Raw genomic sequence first — 21763 nt, 5'->3', positions numbered from 1 at the left:
CAGCCTCCTAGGTACAGACACTCATGGACTCAATATAAATGCTGGAATTCTGACACACTACAACCTGCCGGACATCTGACTCCACAGGTACCTCTGCACTTTTACCTGCACTGCTACATCCCGCTTCGCCTTCACAGCCCAGCCTGTCCCTTACTCCCTGGCACCTTCATTTCCATTTTTACTGACTGGCTTTCTTGCCTGCATTGCATGCCAGCCGCTGGCTTCTTTACTATTCCTTCCATCCAGGAAGAGCACACACACACCAATTAGAGGTGCTTCCTCAGCCTGACAAAGGATTTTTCAACCTGAAGTCTTGCTAAGATATATTTCTCCAACTGTTCAGTTGGTCTACTAAAAGATACCAGATTGACCCAAAGAACCTTGTCTGCCAGTGCCATGTCCTTAGACCAACACGACTACAACCTACATCCCTAGCACCTGTCCCCAGTCAACTGACTGAAAAGAGGCGGGGCCCTGGGTACACCTAAGCCCCAGGGCTGGGGCTGGCAGGGAGAGTTCTCTGGCAGCTGCTGGAGAAGAAGCTCCTGCAGGAAAGGAAAGGAAAGGAAAGGAAAGGAAAGGAAAGGAAAGGAAAGGAAAGGAAAGGAAAGGAAAGGAAAGGAAAGGAAAGGAAAGGAAAGGAAAGGAAAGCTCTGTCACAGTTTGGCTGCCTGAGATGCTGCTGGTGCTACTGTGCTGCTTACTAAGTTATTACCTGTTGTTATTTAAAGTGGCAGACCGGACTGAGGCTGTAGGGGAGGAGGCGGCTTCATTGGGGCACACTACCATGTTGTGTAGAGGCCCCAGTGCCAATCAGGGCCTGCCTTAACATGCATACAAAGTCACACATCACAAGTTTTGCTTGTCAGTAGTTTAAGGTGCAGTTTCCCAGAAATCCCTGCACGTATCTCCTTGAAACTTGGCAGACTTTGTGTCCTCAGCAAGGGCTATCATGCCTGCTGTTTTCACTCTGCTGTGCTTTAACACTTACAAGTGATATGAGTTTTGCTTACAAGACTTTGAGGTGAAGGGTTTTCTGGGAAACTGCACCTCAATCTCCTTAAAATGTAGCAGGCTTCATGCCCCATGCCTACCATCCCTGCTGTTTTCATCCAAATCTGCCAAAAAATGACAAAGGTATAGGCATTTTCACGCTTCCCCATTATAGCCTATGGGCAAAACCTTGAAACATCATCGAAACAATGAAACAGTTTCAATGAAACAAAATGGAACAGTGCTTTGAAACAAAATGAAACTCAAAACAAAACACTGTCCCATTAAAATGGAAGTTTAAATGAAATGGTGCTGTTTTGCACAGCCCTACTGACCAGCAGGGAAGGCACGGAGTAGACTTGCACCGCCTAGCCACATCCTTGTTCACCAGCCCTGTAGCAGAAGGTCTGATCAGGGAACATTAAGGAAGTTATTACCCTTAAATATGACTGATCACTAGCATTACTTAACCTTAACACAGCCTAACATTCCTTACAATTAGCACTTGCTATGTTCTAACATGTAATTTCACTCAAAGCCTGTATAGGAGCCATTATGGTGTTCTCCTGGATGAGCAGCAACATCAATATACATCAGCAACATCATAGTGGGAACTCTGGCTCACAAGAGGAAAGTTTATACAGCATTGTACCAACCAGAAGCTGAGCAAAAGACTTAGGATGTAAATAGATCACATATGATGCGTGGGTCATTTTCCTTTATTGCCAACCAAGGTAGCAATAGAAGCTTTACACTATTAATAGAGTTCATTAACAACAGAGAAATGTTAGTCATTGACTGGAAGTCAACATATAAGGAAGCAGAAGAAAGTGTTTGAGCAGTTAGGTCCACCACAAATTCTTAAGAAATTCCCCTCTTTCCAACACCATGGAGCAAGAAATGAATACAGGCTTTTTAATATCATGGTTAGACCCATAGACTTTGCCCTTACTGGGCATGTTATGAGTTCAGATCTTGGGAAAACAGCAGGCTTCACAACAAATTTCACATTCAGTTTGTTTCAACACTTCTCTTGGGCTTCCTCCTTCCTTGGCTTGAAAAGGTTCCCATGTCCCATGGCAGGGGAATGCTCCATCCCTTGCTTAAAGACCAGTCAGCAGATCTCTCACTCTTCTTTTCGCTACATGCCAGGGAAATTCTAGCATCTAATCCTCCATCCACATCAGTCAATTTCTGAGCAGGCAAGTGTTCAAAGTTAAAAAGTCCTTGGTTCTATGGATAAATAGAGATCTGGGTTTCCCATTTGCTGCGGATTTTCATCTTTGTCAGATAAAAAGGTGGATTGTCTCTTTTAAAGGAGAAAATCATTGATTTTTCCTTTTAAAGGAGAAAAGCATGGGAAACTGTGGGTTTCCCCTTGCAGGCTGGCAGTTGTGCCCACAGTGTGGCACAGGGCTGCAGCATGGCTAGTCTGGCACTGGACAGAAGCCTCCTCCATAGCCCAGCAGGAGGAAATTGCATGGGAGGTAGCGCTTCACCATCAAGGTCACCCATATAAGATGCCTGTTGCCCACCCATGAGCATCAGGGGGTATGGTATAACTGCACCACTGCTGCTGCCACAGCTGAGCCTCACCGTGGTGGCAAGGTGTACCCTCCTGCACTGGGTCCTGCCTGCTGGGTCACAGAGGCAGGTCCTGCCTACAGCTGGTCCAGTCCCGCTGCAGCCCCACGCAGAAATCTTGTGAAGCATATGACCCTTCTGCCCCACTGTCTGTGCCCCCCCCCACATTCCCCACACACTCAGTCCCTTACACACTGGGGGCTGGGGCTAGGGGGCAGTGGGTCAGGAGTGTTAGGCATCAGCAGGGCTGGCGGGGCTGTGGGCTTGGAGTGAGGAGCCCTGGCAGGGCTATGGGGCTTCAGGTTTGGAGTGAGGCGCACTAGCAGTGCCAGGAGGCTATGGCTTGGGAGTCAGGGGCACCGGCATATCAGGACTGCTCAGCATTACAAAGCAGTGGGAGGGACAGCAGCAGCTGGACCCACATCCTGGTGAGGCAAAGGGGCAGGGGGCATTCTGATTTTCTATGATAAAAAACCCAAAATCAAAAGCCAAAATTTATAGATATTTTGAATTTATTTTAGTATAATGACTGAGGCATTGGTAGGCTTCCAAATTGCTTTAAAATTGTAAATATATCAATAAAACATTGTGTTCAATTGATACCTGTATACATAGTGGTGCTTCATTTTAAATCACAGGAAAACACAGATTTGGGGGTTTTTAATCAGAGAAGTTGTGGGTTTTTATCAGAGAAAACTAGGATCCCTGTTGATAAGAAAACTATTGTGCCAGTAGGGAAGAGTCCCTGAGTGTTGATGGCCCTTGATGCTCTGTCATAGATACAAAGTGTGTCCACCACATGTCAAGCCTTTGCTGAAAATGCATGGTACAAGTCTCCCATGAACACTGCAGCCAGGAGGAGTATTCATAAACCAAAAAGGAATTCAGACATGACCTCCAAGAATCACATCCTGCCATTTCACTCTTTTTTGGCTCCTGTGAACTTCAGGATGGCTTGACATAATAATTACTCATTGGTTTGCTTCAGTTGTCTTGCCAAGACTTGCCTTTTTAGCAGCTTTGGTTGTGGAAGATGCCTGTTCTCTCCAATTATCTCCTAAATTGTTTCTGGTGCAATTACTAAATGTGTTCCACTAACACAGAAAATTATTTAGCCTTGTATCTCAGGCACATTGCTTCTTCCCAGAAGGAATGCATTTCACAAACATTAAGGACAGATAAGGAACAGTTGCTTCAAACAGTAGCATTAAAAGCTGGAGCCACTTATACATGTATCACTTTAACAGAGCACAGCACAAATATACCTTGCATGGGCAAAATGAAGGATTTGTCAGTTGCAGCAGCAGGAGCACAAATCACAGGTTGTAAGGTGCTGAGGATTAGGTGATAAAAGGTACGTATGCAACCTAGACTTGTGCACTCCATAGATGTCTATTTAATGGAAGGAGTCCAGGAGATGCAAGACACTTGAATGCAAGATTTGCCTTCAGAAAGCTCATTCCTCTACTGCAAAGTGGTTCCTGAAAAATGTAGACTGGAAACCACAACTCCCAAGAAGCACAAAAGCAACCAGCCGTACAAAAATTATAGGAATAAAATGAATTCTTAATTTAAGAGCAGAAAATCTCCTTCACTGATACCTCTCCATCAGATAAAGGACTTCACACGCTGAGCTGCATCCAATCCCCAAATGAAGTCCCAGTGGTCCCAGTCAGGAAAATTCTTGTAGTGAACTAAATTGGTAATTCAAGGTAGGAGAAGGGAGAGGTCCTCAGGGGGGCAAACCCAGTCCTGGCCACCACTCCACAGCACTGTAGGCACGATCATATCTTCTATCTTGTAAAAGGGAGGAGTGGTCTGGTAGAAAAAGTGAGAGTTTTTCAAAGACTACTGACATAATGAACATTTACACAAAATGACTGTCAAAGCAAAACAGTGGTGTGTCACACAGGGATCTTCCCTTTACCAAGAAAAAGATATCCCAGATAGGATGCATCAGGACTGGGATTTGTTCAAACTATTTGCATTTACTTTAAGAGAGTAATGTAAAAAGAGCTCTATAAGGTCCAGCAGAGAACTAAAGTAATAATGGCTTTTACTGTCATAGGATATTCCATCCTGAAATTTCCCTGTATAAAGAATATAAGGATTTACAAGAATATGAGAATTTGCATTTGTTTCAGAAGAAATACAACAGGTGACAAGAAACAACCATGTGCTGATTAAAACACCAGGATCCAGAGAGAATACAGCTCCTCTGCCATGTCCCATCTTACTGTCCCAGTGCCAAAATCCAACCATTACTCATTTTGCTATGTTTTCATCATCATCCTTCCAAACAGCCAACAACTCCTTACCTGGTTGTATTTCTCCTTGTTCTTACAGCCATAATCAAAGTATTTAAATTCTCCTGTTTTTCTGACCTAAAAGAAAAGAAAATGAGAGCAATATTTACACACTATCTTTTATGAACAGAATCATCACCCCTTTCAGAGAAACTGACAAAGGAGTATCATTTATCTAGTGACATTCCCCCAGAAAACACCTGAAAATTAGGTTGGCCTAAAAGAGTTAGGATGTAAATAGATCACACGTGATACATGGGTTATTTTCCTTTATTGCCAACCAAGGTAATAAGAATAATTGTAATTTAATTCCCATAATTTACTATGCATAATCTACTTCTCCAGAATAGTTCAGAATTAAATTCTGATTGGATAAATCAAGTGAGATGATAGAAAGTCAAACCTCATCATAGTATAATTTAAAACAGCACTGCTTAATAGTCATCATACATTTCATGAACTGTACCTGACCCCAGTGAAGAATATTTTTTACAGATGTATAGTCTGGAAACTTTGATATGTACACATCTGTCCAGCTCTGTAAAAGATAGTGAAGTATTTCAGATGTCTGGATTTTCTAAATGGGTGGGCTAAGACAAACTTCTCCGGAAGCAAAAGGACGTTTCTCAACAGCTGTGGCACAGAACTACCAATAAACTGGAAATTCATAGGGGTTCTGAGAACCTGGAATAATTTTTGAAAACTTCTGTATTCATTCAGGGAATTAAATTACTAATGAAACAGAAGTATTAGGTTCACAAGAACACATCTTTTGAAGCTAAAAGATCACTGAGCTGGCATTAATTAGATGACATTCACCTAAATTATTCTGCAGTGCCTTCAGAATACACTGACTAGGAATGGAAATTCTTCATGGCATTACATGGAAAAAAATGCCTGTTATCTCCACAGAGTCTTCAGACATGCGAATGAAATAAGCAATAGGGCTGTGTGAGGCTTCGGCCCGTGCTTTGGATCCAGAGAAGCTTTGGATGCTTCAGCTTCTGAAGTGGCATGTCTGGATTGAAACACTGGCTTCTTTAAGCTTTCCGAAGCTTCTCAGAGCTTCTGAACCGTTTCAGAGATCCAGCCATAGGGTATAATGGGGAATCAATGAAATATCTATTACTTTGTTGTTTTTTGTCCCATTTGAATGAAACATGCAGAAGTTGCAGCCTCTGTTGAGGGCGTGAAGCCTGCCAAGTTTCAAGAAGATTGGTGAAGGGGTTCAGGGGGAACTGCACCCCAAATTTATGAAAGCAAAACTCATGTCACGTCTATGTGTTACAACACAGGGGGGTGAAAACTGCAGGGTTGGTAGCCCCTGGTGAGGCCACAAAGTCTGCCAAATTTCAAGAAGATCAATGCAGGGCTTTGGGGGGAACTACATCTCAAACTGCTGACAGGTGAAACTCTTGACACAGATGATCCTGTGTGCATTAAGGCGCAGTGGGCTAAAAACTGCATGGGTGCTGGCCCCTGCTGAGGCCATGAAGCCTGCCAAGTTTCAAGGAGATAAATGCAGGGGTTTGGGGGAAACTGCGTGGATGTGGACAAGCAAAACTTGTGACACGGGTGACACTGCGTGTGTTAAGGTGCAGCAGGGTGAAAGCTGCAGGGATGGTAGCCCCTGCTGAGGCAATGAAAAGCTCCTACTGCAGCTTTGTGGCCTGAGCAGGAGCTAACATCCCTGCAGCTTTCAGCCCGCTGCGCCTTAACACACACGGTGTCACCCATGTCACGAGTTTCGCCTGTCAGCAGCTTGAGGTGCAGTTTCCCCAAACCTGTGCACCAATCTTCTTGAAACTTGGCAGGCTTTGTGGCCTCACCGGGGCTGCCAACCCTGCAGTTTCCGCCACCCTGTGGTGTAATACATACACGTGACATGAGTTTGGCTTTCAAGAATTTGGGGTACAGTACCCCCCAAACCCCTGCACCGATCTTCCTGAAACTTAGCAGACTTCATGCACTCAGCAGAGGCTACCACACCTGCAAGTTTCAACCAAATCACACAAAAAACAACAAAGTTATAGATATTTCATTGATTCCCCATTATACCCTACAGCCAGATCTCTGAGGCGGCTCCAAAGCTTTGAAGCCATTTCGGCTGGATCAAAGCGGGAACCCAGATCAGATCCTTGGCATTCAAAGCGGCCGGATCTGAAGCTGGATCGAATAGCTGCCTACTCACACAGGCTTAATAAGCAAGTACAGGCCTATGTGAAAAAATGTTAAAGTTATTGGATGGAAAAATCAATAGAGATAACAGATCCTAACTGAATATGTAATGACTTCAGTTTGTTAGCTCCTGCAACAGTGAAGACTCCCTCATTTTTCCAACATTATAAAGATTCTCACACATCTAGGACAAATGCAGATCAATACAAAGTGGAAGCAATGGTATACATACCACATTTAAATTCTTCTCATTACATCCACCAATATAGAGAAGGGCTTTGACACAAAGTCTGTCTATTAAAGGATTGCTGCACATCCTAGCAGTAAATGCTCTCAGTCTCTTATTCAGTAGGCAGAATTCTTTCTTGCCGAATATAAGCTGTGTAAACACAAGGATAATGTTCTCTATAATGCTCTCAAAATATATTGTAATCATAGTTTTTCATAACTTAATAGATATAAATAGTTTTAAATCCTGGTTTAATCATGGAAACGTTTCTTCCAGAAAAGATATGTAAGAGAATTTAATTGGGTGAGGAGTTTCTAACAGAAAACAAAAAAAGATCACCACTGTACTAGAGATGTGAGGTCATTGCAGTTTTGGGGGGTTTTCTGGACAGAGAGAGGAGTCTTGTCAAGGATGGAAGTCTCTCTTGATCTTCTCTCTCCAGTTCTTGATTTATATATGAAACTGTTCTCTCACACAAACACCGCTCCCCCCCACCCTTAATGAATCTAGTTAGGAATAGAAATGTTTCATGGCATTGCAGTTAATTGCAATTACTAGTCCCAGGACACAGAAAAAGCTTGCAGATATTCCCTTTTTCTCCCAAACCTTTCAATCTTTTTTGGATTTACTGAATTTTTGGATTTCCTTCTTCCCTTTCCTGTTTATAATACTGTGTGCACGTGTGCATGTGTATGCAACACCACACACACATGCACACCCACACCTCATTCATATATTCATTGCTCTGCCACAAGGGATATAATTCAGCATCCCTAGCCACTGTCTGGTGCCTTCAAAGGCTTTTTAATGATTGTAACCTTCATTCTATGACTGACAAGAAAATGTACCTTTAGAAGGAAGAAAGACTTATTATTTCCTACTTCCTTTGATTTCCTTTCGTGTGTAGAAGTCACAGCAGATTTCCACATATAATCAGAGTTGTGTAAGTATTCTTCAACAACTCATAGCATCTGATGAAGCCACTGCTGAGGAAAGCTTCTGCATCTCTACTTCAGTTAGTCTACAATTTGCCAATCTACCCTGCCTTCAGATGAACTATCTAGCTACCTCTTTAAGGTGTATCGTTCTTCCCTCACCCAGTGATGTACCATGGGTCTCCAGTGCCCAGGGGCCAATGCTTGCATTTGTGCTCCCCCCCCCCCTTTTCCCTGGGGATGATCCAAGCAGAGTGCGAGGCCCCTCTCCCATCCAACAGCACTTCTGCGGGGAAATTAACAGTGCAGCACACCGGATATGGGGGGAGGAGCAGCAGCCAGAATTTCTGGCCAGAACATCTGAAGAAACTTACAATTTGCTGGGGGGGGTGAGGAGGGGCAGCAAACTACACACCAAACGCAGGAGGCACCATGGCCTCTCTGCCTGACTCTGAAGGGCCCGGCCACCGCCTCCCCCAAGGTCAATGCCTAGGGGCCATGGGCCCTGCTGCCCCCTGCCCCCCCCCCATCGGTACGCCACTGCCCTCACCCTTGACCCTGAATCTGTAGTATTGCAGCCCTCAACTAGGATCTCTTTACCCTGCTTTTCTCTTGATCTTGACAATTCATTGGTCAAGGCTGCTGGATTGCACTGTGCTCTGGTGCCACACACATCCATCCCTGACAAGTTGGCTCACTAGAAAAGAAGAACTACATCTTGCAGATTATTTTGAGACTGCATATTTTGATATCTTCCTACACCTGAACAAAAACACCACCTTAAAAAAAATTCCAAGTAAACCAGAAGGAGATTGTACAAATAAAGGAGCCTCCCAAAATGACCCATGACTGTGATGTCAGGTTCTCATCAAACATGTGACAGACCCAAGTTGAAATCACTACTTACAATCAGGCAAGATCTGGCACTTGAAGTTCCTACAAATATGTGGTGGGATTGCCACGTCTTGGTGAGCATGCTGCACATTCACAGTCTCTCCCACACTGATTTTGACTGAATTTTCTGCCAATATTTTTATTTGAACTGAAGAATTCCCATCAAAAGTGTGTGTTGTTGTTTGTTTTTCATTTTTGTTTGTTTTTAATAAATTAGCACTTTCTGACAGCACTTTTCCTGGAATCGTACAAAACTAGGGCTGAAAGGAAACTCAGAAGGTCATCTAGCCCGACCTCCTTGCTCAAAGAAGGCTACTGTCTAACTAAATCATCACAGTCAAATGTTTGTCTAGCCTGCTCTTGAGAATTTCCAAGGTAAGCATAACTTTTAAACTTTTTTTTAAAAGTCCAGGGAGCATTGCCACTTGAGAGTGTACATAAGCTCCAATCAGCTAAATTATTCTGGGCCTTGTTACACATTCAGATTAAAGCTAGATAAAAAATAACTATGCAGTTGTTACACATTTTCAGCAGTAGTTTTATAGCTGCTTGGCTCTTTTCAAAGCTAGATAGTCATATTTATGGCATGGTACTTATTTGGCACATGTGCCCAGTCTAAATTTATTCTTCAATTAACCAGTTAATTGTGTAATTTATGTAATGTGTTGCAGGGGCCTGTTACATCTTCACGCTTCTGTAGTCATATGAACATGGTAAATCCCTGTAACCCCAAATGTAATAAAACCTTGAAGTGAGAGTTTGGTTACACGTTATCACTACAGACAATGGGTGGATATAACAGTTACATTAGGGGTGGGCAAACCATGGCTCACAGAGGGACTTAGTCTGGCCCACGATAGGTTCCTCGGTCCTGCCTGGCCCATTTGCTGTCTGGTCTGTAACATATCCCACCACTCCTGGGCATATAGTGGTGCTGGGGAGCTCCATAGCTGGACTCTATTTCTAGGCAGTCTGGGTGGTGGCAGCTCCCTCCAGCTGCTGCTACTGCGGGCACCAGCCCCATGGAGTCTGGCAGGGACCTACAAATGGCATCAGCCCTGGCACCACACCAAGAGTGGACCAGCTCCAGACCAGCCGGGACCCACACACAGTCCTGACCCCAGCCCAGGCCACACCTGCTCCAGACTGCCCACTCACATTAAGCAGTAGTGATTGCAGTGGCTGCCTGGCAGAAGCTGAGGCTGGGTGCCGGTGGTGGGGAGAAGCTATGGGGCACACAGGCTCCGGGCTCTTGCAGGGGGGAGGTTGCTGTTACAGGGTGTTGCGGTGAGGAGGGTGCCGACAAGCCCACAATAGCTTCCCAAAACTGCCTATGTGGCCCACAGACCCAAATAATTGCCCATCCTGAGTTACAAAATAAGTTTCTATCAGTAGCTATCCAAAAATATAAGTCACTGTATACATTATTGTATTATGTAGTGTGAATGTAGCACTCCCCTGCTATTGCATCCCCCCACCCCCACAGAGAATATGGGCTGAGCTGACTATTTTGAACTCAGCCCCAGCAGAGCTGCACAAAGAAGCTTTATTAGAGATAAAGGGCTGACAGGGTTCCCATAATGCTCTGGGTGCTTTCATAATATTATAATGGATTAATGATGCAGGCCTGGATGTTTCCCATTAGAAGTAGGGTACAAGTCATAAAACATTTGCCAATCATGGTTTTTTTCCTGTTTTTATTTATTTTTTTTTTAAATAGGGATGTTCCATTAGCTTGGGAGCCAGATATGAAAAAACAAATGCAGCTAAACAAAGAGCAGAGGATAATTAAAGAGGAAGGGAAGCTGAAAGAGGGCAAGTTAAGTCACTATAGAGTTATATACAAATCATTGTTATATAATAGAGTTGATCAAATAAGTTTTTACAAAACACAGTTTTGTAACAAATTCCTAGTTAATTTAAATTCAAAAGTTTTGGCAGACACCCATAAATTACCTCAAAAAATGTTAAAGGCACCAATGCATTGTTTCAAAAATTTTAAAAAATTCACTTCAGTGAGGTCAAATCACTGGAACTTTGTTAATATTTATAATTAAATTATTGTAATATTGAAATAAAACAAATTTGAAACCAAGTCAAAGCAATATTTTAGAATGTTTTTGATTTTTTTAGTTTGAGATTTCTCCCCTCCCCCCCCCCACACCTTTTCATGCAAATGCAAGATTCAATTATATTCCAAAACCTTGGAATTTCCTGTAGTACATTTTTAACCAGCACTAATATATTTACACATTCCCAAGGGTTGTATGCAGCAGTGGAGACATACCAATCCCCTGACTAATTCATAATCTGTGTTTATCCCCCACTTGTTCTCTCTTTTTCTGCTTAATAATTAAGTTGCTCTATGAGAACTGGGGGTGCTGACAGACATGTAGCTCCCTGCTGTAACTCATGGTGCTTTGCTGGAAGCACTGTGAGTTACAGCTATCCCAGGGATACAACAGACATTTCTGCTGGGTCTCAGGTTTAGAAAATGAGCTAAAGTTTAAAGAAACTTCATCTTTGCAGGTGCTTTTCCCCTAGCTCCACATCCCTTCCTTCTAAGACCTGGTGCTGTTTTTGGAATGGGAAGGGGGGAAGGGAGAGGAAAAAGCTCCTTCAGGGGGTTGCCCACCCAGTGCTGGAGGGTAGGACAGGTGGACTAGAGCCCCCCTCAACCTCAGAGAGGTTCCACTCTACCTGTCCTACCCTCCAGTCCTGGCTGGTCAGCCCCCTGAATAAGCTCCCTCTGCTCCCTTCCCCACCTTCCATTCCAAAGATAGCGTAAGGAGCAGAGCTAGACTGCATCTGCTGCGCCCTATTCCCAGCTGTGCTGACTGACATTAAGGTTCTCAGTTTTGGAGCACCTTCATCTGAACCCTCATATAATGTATATTTTCATCTGAACCCTCATTTTTCAAGTGCTCTGAAGTCATAGATTTCATAGACATTAGAGCTGGAAGGGACCTTAAAGATCATCAAGCAGGTCACCCCTGAGCCTGCACTTTTCTAGGCTGAATAGTCCCATGGCTCTCAGCCTCTCATCATAATGCCTGTTCTCTTGCCCTCTGATCATGCACATGACTCTCTGCTGGACTCTCTCAAGCATCTCAACATCCTTCTTGAATTGTGGAGCCTAGAATTGGATGTAGTACACTAGCTGCAGCCTCAACAAGGCTGAGTACAGTGGGAGGATGACATCCTGAGATTTACTTGAGAATCATCTATGAATGCAAGTCAGAGTTTTATTTGCTTTACCAGCTGCAACATCAAATTGGTGGTTCATGTTCATCTTGTGGTCAATCATGAACCCCAAGTCTCTTTCAGCCATGGTGCTAGAAAGCGTAGCACTGGCGAGCTTATAACCATACTACGGGGGGGGGGGGGGGGTTCCCCCCCCCCCCGAGGTGGAGTACCTTACATTTTTTGGTATTGAACATCATCAGTTTTGTGTCCACTCACTTACTAAGCTTATCCAAGTCAGCCTAGATCACTAGGCTTTTCCTCAGGTGTGGATGCTATGACCCAGTTTAGTGTCATCAGCCAACTTGGCCAGCGTGCTTCTGACACCAATGTCCACATCATTGATAAAGATGTTAAAGAGAACTGGTCCAAGGGCAGAGCCTTGGGGGACACCACTGGTCACAGAGCACCATAATGATTTGCTTCCATCAACTACCAATTTTTTCCTCTAAGAAGTAGTAGTAAATGAGCGCACCACCTTAGTCCATGAGCGCGCCACCTCGGTCCAGTGTGGGACACTTACTGAAGGGGGTTGCGGGCTGGGTCCTGGAGGCTGAGGGTAGGGCGCCAGGGGCTGGAGACTGGGGCCAGGAGGCTGGGATTTGGGGCTGGAGGCTGAGGCCAGGGGCTGAAGCTGGGGGCTGGAGGCTGGGGCCAGGGGGAGTGACGGCGTGGGCTCTTCTGGCTCCAGAGAACTGCTCTGCTCCCCCGTTTCACCTCAGGGAGCAAGGAGGCATCTATGGATGCAAGCCAGCATTTTGGTCACTTTACTAGCTGCAGCACTGCATTGAAGGCTCATGTTCATCTTGTGGTAAATGATGACCCCCAAGTCTCTTTCTTCTGTAGTGCTAGCCAGCATAGCACTGCCGAGCCTATAAGGATGCTGCAGGTTTTTCTTCCCAAGGTGGAGAAACTTGCATTTTTCAGTGTTAAACACCATCAGGTTCTCGTCCGCCCATTTGCTGAGCCTGTCCAAATCAGCCTGGATCATCCTCCTGTCTTCAAGTGTGGATGCTTTGCCCCAAGGTTTGGTGTCATCGGCAAACTTGGCCAGTCTGCTTCTGACTCCAATGTCCCCATCATTAATGAAGATGTTGAACAATATGGGTCCAAGGACAGAGCCTTGGGGGACCCCACTGGTCTCAGGGCACCATGACGATTGACTCCCATCAATTACCACCCTCTGGGTCTGACCACGGAGCCAATTTCCCAGCCAGCAGATCGTGGTCAGCCCAAGGCCACAATTGTACAGTTTTGCCAAGAGGTGACCATGGGATACCAGATTGAAGGCTTTTTTTAAGTCAAGATACATGACATCAATCTCTTCTCCCTTGTCCAGGTGATAGGTCACCTGGTCATAAAAGGAAATGAGATTGGTCAAGCAAGACCTACCTGCAACAAACCCATGCTGGCTATTCATCAGGATGTTGGCATTGGCCAGTCCATTAAGGATGGCCTCTTTAATAAACTTTTCTAAGACCTTCCCTGGGATAGACGTCAGGCTGATGGGCCTGTACTTTGCCAGATCTAGTTTCCTCCCTTTCTTGAAGATAGGCACCACATTGGCCTTCCTCCAGTCTTCAGTCACTACATCAGAGCACCAGGAGTTCTCAAAGATCTGTGCCAGGGGCTGGGCTATGATGCTCGCCAGCTCCTTGAGTACCCCGGGGGTGTAGATTATCAGGGCCAGCTGACTTGAAAGCATCCAGCCTCTCAAGGTGTTCCTTCACGAGGTCGGCATTGATGGAGGGCAGGGGATCTCCCTCACCCAGACTTCCCTGTCCCGTAGTGGGCATGGGCTTCCCATGGGACTGATGAAAGACCGATGCAAAGTACCCATTTAATAGGTTGGCTTTTTCCTGGGTGTCAGTTGTCCCATGTTGCCCTTGCTTTTCCTTCGGCTCCCCACGTATCTGAAAAATGACTTTTTATTGTCCTTGATGCTCAAAGCTAGTTGGAGTTCAGTTGCAAACTTGGCTTTCCTGGTTTGCTCCCTGCAGGACTGGACCAGTGCAGAATATTTCTCCTTTGATTTAATCCCATCCTCCATCCTTTGTAGGCCTTTCTTTTTAACCTCAGGAGGTCTGCTTGATCCCCGGAGAGCCAGGGGGGCTGCTGTGCCCTCTTGCTGCCTTTCCTCCGAGATGGAATAGAATTAGCTTGTACATTGAGGCTTGCTCCCTTGAGGAGCAACCACTCTTCCTGAACTCCCCTCCCCCTGGAATCATGGTCCCTTAGGGCCTCACTGACAAGCCTCCTGAGCTTGTCAAAGTCGGCTTTTCTGATGTCAAGGACTTCAGTGTTGCTGACTGACTTGCCAGCTTTATGGGAAATGGGGAAGGTGATAAGCTCATGGTTGCTGTCACCCAGCTTCCCATCAATCGCTAGGTCACTGATTAGGTCATTCCCAGTAGCCGGTACAAGGTTGAGCAGCATTTTACCTCTCATTGGCCCGTAGACTTCTTGAGTCAGGTAGAGGTCATCCACGCATGATAGGAAGCTTTGCGACCACTCAGATTTTGCTGAGTGACCCTCCCACGATATGTCTGGGTAGTTGAAGTCGCCCATGATAACCATAGTCCTGGAGCATGTGGCCTCAGCCAGTTCCCGGGTGAACTCCTAATCAAGCTCTTGACTTTGGGTGGAAGGTCTGTAGTAGGATCCCACTGTTGTGTCCCCTGTGCTGTGTTCCCCTGGATTTTAAGCTAGAAGGTCTCCAGTCATCCACTCTGGTCACCAATATCAGCTTGCAGGGACTCATATCTTTCCTTAACATAGAGAACTACACCCCTGCCCCTTTTATCTACTCAATCTCTCCTGTATAGGGTATAGCCATCTATACCCTTGGTCCAGTCATGGGTGGAGTCCTACCAGGTCTCCATTATTCCTATGACATCGTAATTATTTGTGTTAAGCAGGAGGATGAGTTCCTCCTGCTTATTCCCCAAACTCCTGCCATTTGTGTACAGACAGGCAAGTGTCCCCTTGGGGGCTCTTGCCTTGCCCACAGATTGTACCATGGCTGGGGCAGGGGTGGCCTCCCTTAAGTGCCTTGGCCTGCAGGCTTTGCAAGGGTTGTTCAGTGGGCCAGCAGTGGTGGTAGTCCCCCCAGATCCTCCTCTCCCTCCTTAGCCCATACCCCGAAACTGGTAGGCTTGAAGAGAACACCACCTGTGTCCCAAGACCCTTTAGCCCACTCCCAAATCCCTGTAGCACCTCATGACCTGGCTGGGAGCACTCCGAGACATGTCATTGGTGCCCACATGAATAAGGAGCATGGGATAGTGGACTGTGGGCTGGAGGAGCTTAGGGATCTTCTCCGCAATGTCTCAGATGGCGGCCCCTGTCCCCTGAGATCATAGGACACCAAATCAAAGGCTTTTTTAAAGTCCAGTTATATGATATCAATCTCTTCTCTCTTGTCCAGGTGATATGTCACCTGGTCATGGAAGATGAGATTGGTCAGGCAAGACCTACCTGCAACAAACCCATGCTGGTTGTCCAGTATGGGTCATGCACTTTTGTCAGTGCACAGCTGTATAATGCTTTCAGTGACTGATCATGTGACAAAGGGTCACATCTATTAGTGCCCTGGGAGGGTTTTCTTTCCCTCCATATATCTTCTTGGCTCTCCCCCCAGGATCTGTGTCAGCCAAATAGGGGTATACAAAAGAATAGATTTACAGTAAGCCCAGGAAAATGAAGTTCCATTTTGATTTGAGACACAATGATTTATTCATTAGCTTAATAACTTATAGATAAATCACCTACCTTCAGCATCACATCAAGAAGTCCAAAGATCTGTAAAAAGCCTTTGATATTTTGGAGTGTGTATGCAGGACCCAACACAAAAAGCATTTTGACTTTTTGAGCCAGCTGTGGCATGACTGAAAACACTATGAAACCTGAGAAATCACCAAAAATTACAGTAATCATACAAAAGATGAAAGAGAGATACAAATGATAATGCCGACCAGCATTTATTCATAGATTTCAATTAAATAACTATCCTGAACCTCATTTCATAGATCTTTGTCATAAAAAAAAAAAATCAAGTTTGCTACTGAATAATTAATCAGATGGAAAACAAGTACAGCATTAGAGTGAACTGAAGAATGTACAATTATAAGAAAGTGTCAAAAACTTTAATTATCTTTCATGGGAAAGTAAAGCCAGGTCTAAGTCCTACTACCTAATATAGGGCCATGCGAAGCTTCAGTATCCGATTCAATTCGGAGGAGATTCAGCCTGACTCAGCAGCTGAATCTCCAAATTTGAATTGAATCAGGAAACCCATTAATCTCTCCAAATTGAATCAGAATCCTCACAGAGAGATTCAGAAATTTTGTCCATAGACTGTACAGGTAGGTACTAGGCAGTGCCAGTGGGACCAGCTGAGGGAGCAGCCAGATGAGCCCCAGCTGGAGCCGGCAGCCCCAGAAGAAGTGACAGCTCATCTGGCTGCTCATATGGCTGCCCTCCATTGGGGTGAGGCAAGCAGTGCTGGCAGCCACGGGAGAAGCCGTGGGGGCTGGGGGGGAATGACTGGGGAGTTGGGCACTGTGACCAGGGAGCTGGGGGAATCAAACCGGGAACTAAGGGGAATGATATGGGGCTGGGGAGAATGAACAGGGGTTTCCCCACAGCTCCCAGTTCAATTCCCCAACTCCCATTTCGGCCCCCCAGCTCCCAGTTTGATCCCCCAGCCTCCGCGGCTTCTCCTGAGGCTGCCAGCTCAAGCTGCAGCTCATCCAGTTGCTCCCCTGGCTGCCCCCCCCCGCCAAACCAGGTAAGGCAGGAAGTGCTGGCAGCCCCAGGAGAAGCCACAGTGGCTGGTGGAAATGATTGGGGAGCTGAGGGCAGGATTGGGAAGCTGGGGGGGATCGAACCAGGAACTGGAGGAATGAACAGGGGCTTCCCCCAGCTTCAGATTCAGTTCCCCAGCTCCCAGTGCAATCCCTACAGATCTCCAATCAATCCTCCCCAGGCCCTGCAACTTCTCCCACGGCTGCCAGCACTCCCTGTGTCACCCCAGCGGGGAGGGGTCAAGCTGGGGAGCAGCGGCTTCTCCTGGGGCTGCTGGCTCAAGTTGGGGCTTCTCCGGCTGTTCTCCCAGCTGCTCCCACCAGCACTGCCTATCTGCATGGTCAAATAAGATTCGACACCGAATATCTTCAGATTCAACCAAATTGAATTGGGGCAGTGATTAGAATCACCAAATCAAATCACTGTCCCACTGAATCTGAATCAAATACTTTCCACTTTGCACAGGCCTATTACCTAATGGATCTTCTATGTCCAGCTCAATCTGCTAGAAATCACTAAATAAGAGACTTCTTTTACATATAAAGGAAGAAGTTAGTTAGAAAGAAGTTAAAAAAAGCTGACAAAAATGCACAAGTTCTACAGGCAGACTGGAAGCTTTTAAATAATGCTGTATTAGAGGCTCAGGGAAAGCATACAAAGAAAACAAAAAGGAAACAGCTGTCCAATAAAAACAAAACAGAAGGCGTTGTTCAAATAACAGACCTGCACAAATGAGGAAAATGGAAAGCACACAAACTGGCAAATTAAACATAAAAGTGTAATAAGGCAAACAACAAGAGCAAATTCAAGGAGCATCTGGCAAAAGCTGCTTAGGTTAATAAAATTATTTAAAGTACAACAGAAGCAGGAAGCCAGCTAGATAATTGGTGGGACCACAAGATAACCAAGGGGTAAAAGGTGAGTGGGAGGGGGCAGGCGGCAGGGGGAGGAGAGGAAGGAGGGGAATCGCTTTTTTTTTTAGGTTGCACTTTTTTTTTTTTTTTTTTTTTTAAATAGAAACCAACAAAGTTTTGAGTGTAGATTCCAGGAAAAAGTTCCTGATTTAACCAATTCTATACACTGGCCCATCAAAAAGGAATGGAAATCCAAACCAAACTCTCCTTGCTCTTTGAGGTTACCAAACATTGGGTTCTAGTATACCCAACCAGATTCTTCCCTGAAACATACCTATAACACTGCCCTGAGCATGGCCACCATAAAATATTTTCTCCTGTCCAGTCTTGTGCAGAATAAAGTCAATCATGGCTGGAAGATCATAGATGGCCATTTCATGAAAACTGAAAAACAAAAAGATAAAATTGCATTCAAGTCTCAGTTTCTGTGCATCTACACTAACAAGATCATTAGAAAATCACAGGTATGCCAGATATTAGTTAATATGTACAACAGTTAATTCTGCCATCCTGAAGTTTCAATCTTTGACCCTGTAGTAGTAATGTCTTACTGATTTCTTGTACATGCTGTAGTAGTAATGTCTTACTGATTTTTGGACTTGTAATAGTAAATACCATGGCTTTTTGAATCAGATCAGTTTAAAATTATAAATAGCTGCAGATATCCTAATAATGGAAAAGACTGACTTTCAAGCAGATTTAGTCCTTAAAAACTGAGGACTTAGTTGTGCTAATGCATGTTGCAGCTGAGAAAAGCTCCTTGCAATACTCTCAACTGAGCTCTGTAAGTTAGTGCCAGCTCTAGCTTATAAATCATCTCTACATCTAGGAAGGAAAATAATACAATTATCTGTAAGAGAAAAAACAAACAAACAGTCTCTCATTAACCCTAAACTTCCATACTCAAGCCCTCAGGCCTGTCACTCTTAGCCTTTGAAGATCCATACATTTAAAGGTGCATTGCAAAATCAAGTGAAAGCCAGGTGAGGATACTCACCTCTGCCTATACAACGGTGGGATGGGACTGGATCTCCCTTGAGCAACCAGAATTTCCTGCTCCCTTGAAATGGAAATCTATTTACCTATCTCCAGTACAACAAGAGAACCAAAGGATGCAATACAGAGGATTTCACAGAGTGAGTCACATCCAGAGCTGCTTCTTCCAAACACAATTTATCCTACTTCTGCCTTGGTTTATAGTTTTCCATAATATTTATCAGGATTAATAGTGCATGTTTCTTTCCTTCACTCACTTCTTGTGGGAGACAGGACCTGGTAGCCTAGCACTGCTGTATGAGTCCAGCACAAAGCAAATTCCCCTCAGCCATCGTGGACCAGCACCTGCTTCCACTAAGCCGAAAGATCTGACTGCTTAGACAATGATCACCGGTTTCCATATAGACGCATGGATAGCATCTCTAGGATGAATCACAAAATTTCCATTCTTGGTTGTTTCTATACAATTTGCTGTATGAAATCTACCTGAAATCCCAAAATGCTTCTTGATCAACAGAGAGATTCCGGTGCCTTCGAGACCAGCTGTTGCCTCTGCTGTTTCCCAGCTAAACATCATAGCCAGCATCTGCTAGTATGAAGCCCAGACTGTTATGGGGAAGATTAGCAACCCAGTTGCTACTATCTAAAGCCAAAGCATGCTGCAACAACACAGCAGGCCTGGGGCCTGAAAAAGAAACAAAATAATTTTTTTCAAGATTTCAAACAAAATCATACTCCCAACTGTATGGTCATAACCTGACCCCTTCCTCTTCTGCAAGGGAATGTTTTATTTAAAATTTCTGGGGGAGAGTAGTTCTGAACTGAATTAGAATTACAGCGAGTGCTGGCATCACCTTTTCAAGATAATTTATATTAATCTTCCATTATTAGCATGATTGGCTTCCAAGAAGATAGGAAATGACTGGACAGAAAGACTAGTGAAAATTCTTGGGAGAGAAATGATTGAGCATAATCCATTCCTCCTTTACCAATGGAACTCTGTAGGATCACAGTGGGCTTTCCTAGTCTTACTCAGATTTCATCAGAAATTTACTCACATATAACTTTTGTCTCTACTCATAGGTGAGTCCCTCTAGCCCCATCTCTTAAATGCCTCTAATTGGTAAACATTTTGACTTGCAAGGGAACTTTAAGGGTTCTCCACAGCAGTATAGTTACTTTGTTCAATGACATAATTAACTAGCACACCTGAAGCCTAAAACTTTATTTATCCCCTTTCTGTGAACAACAGACCATACCAGTTCATATGAAGGCCCCATACACATTCAACTCTATGCATCACAATTTTTGCTGAATCAGGACTCAGTCTGATGACCAATAACCTTAAAATATCACTCTCACTGTACAGATTCCCAACTTTCTCCCTTGCAATCAATATAGGTATTCAAGAAGATGGCGAGAAAAATCAAATTCCCTGTTGGGCTCAGGCACATGGGCTAGACATTACACATAAACTGGTTTAAGTGATCAGAAACTGATTTAAAGCTGTAACAGAACAGATGTGCACATAACATGCATATAAACCAGTTTCTAAGTAGCTGAAACCAGTTTGAGATAAACCAGGTTGAATGTAGTATCAGACATAACTGATTTGGCCCAAACCAGTTTATGTAATGTCTGTCTCAGACCTCTTGCTGGTTTCAGTTAAAACAGAGACCCCCAGCATCCTGGCATACTCTCTGAGCTAGGCTCTGCTCCAGAGAGCTGGGCTATCCCCTCCCCTCTGCTCTCTAATGGAAGCAGGGGTGGGGCATGGCCAGACTCCTGCCACGGCCCCCAAGGCAAATTCCTCCCTCCATCCCATCTCTCTTCAGCTGGCAAAGCAGTGGAGCACAGCTGGAGTTTGCCAACCCCAGCCACACATCCATGGCTTTCCTGTAGCCAGACAGAAACGTAACTAATGCCTACCTCTGTCCAGCTTGCCTGCGGCCAGGGATGAGATTAATTCCAAAGCAGTCCCAGAGAGGGGGAGAGAGGCAAGCTAGTTCCCTATGTGCAGATCCAAGCCCTGTGCCTGTGAGCCCAGAACTAATACCTGCAGGACCAGACTGAGAGGTGAGAAGTGTTGGCAAAGACATGACAATCATCACACATGTGCTGGAGATGGAGTTAAGGGAAGTTGCAGACAGCTTCCGGTTGGAAGTTGCAGACCAAAGGTTGGAAGGTGCAGATAGCTACATTTACATTATAAAGCTGAACTTCTAAAATCTAAACAAAGCCTTTCTGAATGCCTGGCTGTAAGGAGACACTCTGGCTTCAGGGTTAGTAAGACTTATGCTAGACTTTTTCTTGTCTTCCTACTTTACATTTTAAGTTAGACTAAATTGTGTATGCTGTGTTTGACTGGGCTGTATCTTAACTTAGGCAGAGATTTTTGGTAGTTCCCCTTTGTATGCTTTGCAAATTGTTGTGTTCAGTACATGTTTGCTTCAGAGAAAGGACTTTTGATCCCATCCCTACTACTGAATCTGGCAGCAACTCCCCCTTCTCCCTCCACGCCAGGCTGGTGGCTGGCATCCTGTGTGTCCTGCTAACCCTGGCTGGTGCCTGGCCATGCCCCCTCTGCTCCATCAGGGAGGGGTGAGAGCCTTGAAGGGCATCTCTCTTCCCTCCCCTTTGGCAGTGGCTGGCAGGCATGCTCCAGTGCCACCCAGCTTCTGGCTT

General features: G+C 44.9%; 1 pseudogene; it reads right to left on the bottom strand.

Annotated features, from left to right (window-relative positions):
- Positions 1-1694: 1694 nt before the first annotated feature.
- LOC109282395 (lipase member M-like) lies at positions 1695-19770 on the bottom strand (annotated as a pseudogene).
- Between the last annotated feature and the right edge of the window lie 1993 nt (positions 19771-21763).

This window comes from Alligator mississippiensis, chromosome 6, assembly GCF_030867095.1.
Source record: "Alligator mississippiensis isolate rAllMis1 chromosome 6, rAllMis1, whole genome shotgun sequence".
Taxonomy (NCBI): domain Eukaryota; kingdom Metazoa; phylum Chordata; order Crocodylia; family Alligatoridae; genus Alligator; species Alligator mississippiensis.
Note: the sequence above shows the minus strand (reverse complement) of the source record. Positions and strands in the feature narration are given on the sequence as shown.